This window comes from Arachis hypogaea, chromosome 11, assembly GCF_003086295.3.
Source record: "Arachis hypogaea cultivar Tifrunner chromosome 11, arahy.Tifrunner.gnm2.J5K5, whole genome shotgun sequence".
Classification (NCBI taxonomy): domain Eukaryota; kingdom Viridiplantae; phylum Streptophyta; class Magnoliopsida; order Fabales; family Fabaceae; genus Arachis; species Arachis hypogaea.
This window is the reverse complement of record NC_092046.1, coordinates 112,294,622-112,295,469: the sequence shown is the minus strand read 5'-3', so window position 1 is coordinate 112,295,469 and position 848 is coordinate 112,294,622. Positions and strand designations below refer to the sequence as shown.

The 848-nt window shown below is 39.6% G+C and overlaps 1 non-coding gene across 1 annotated transcript; it reads left to right on the top strand.

Annotated features, from left to right (window-relative positions):
* Positions 1-523: 523 nt before the first annotated feature.
* Positions 524-631, top strand: LOC112725511 (small nucleolar RNA R71). The gene has a single exon (XR_003164615.1). It is a non-coding gene; the product is annotated as a small nucleolar RNA R71 (small nucleolar RNA).
* The last annotated feature ends 217 nt before the right edge of the window (positions 632-848 follow it).

The window sequence follows — 848 nt, the reverse complement described above, 5'->3', positions numbered from 1 at the left end:
ATGGAAAAGGCTTGCTATTGCTAAACCTATTTTTTCCACCATTATTATTGAAGCCTTGTTGAGACTTCTTTTGGTCATTCCATGAGAAATTTAGATGATTTCTCCATGAAGGGTTATAGGTGTTTCCATAGGATTCTCCCATGTAATTCACCTCTGCTATTGCAGGGTTCTCAGGATCATAAGCTTCCTCTTCAGAGGATGCTTCTTTAGTACTGTTGGATGCAGCTTGCAATCCATTCAGACTCTGAGAAATTATATTGACTTACTGAGTCAATATTTTGTTCTGAACCAATATGGCATTCAGAGTATCAATTTCAAGAACTCCCTTCTTCTGAGGCGTCCCATTGTTCACAGGATTCCTCTTAGAGGTGTACATGAACTGGTTATTTGCAACTATTTCAATGAGTTCCTAAGCTTCTGCAGGGGTTTTCAGATGAAGAGATCCTCCTGCAGAATGGTCCAATGACATTTTTGACAACTCAGACAGATCATTATAGAATATACTTATGATGCTCCATTCTGGAAGCATGTCAGTAGGACACCTTTTGATCAGTTTCTTATATCTTTCCCAAGCTTCATAGAGGGATTCTCCTTCCTTTTGTCTGAAGGTTTGGATTTCCACTCTAAGCTTGCTCATCTTTTGAGGTGGAAAGAATTTGGCCAAGAAAGCACTGACCAGCTTATCCCAAGAGTTCAGGCTTTCCTTAGGTTGTGAATCTAACCATGTTCTAGCTCTGTCTCTTACAGCAAAAGGGAAAAGCATAAGCCTGTAGACCTTGGGATCAACTCCATTGGTCTTGACTGTGTCACATATTTGCAAGAATTCAGCAAAAAATTGATAAGGATCT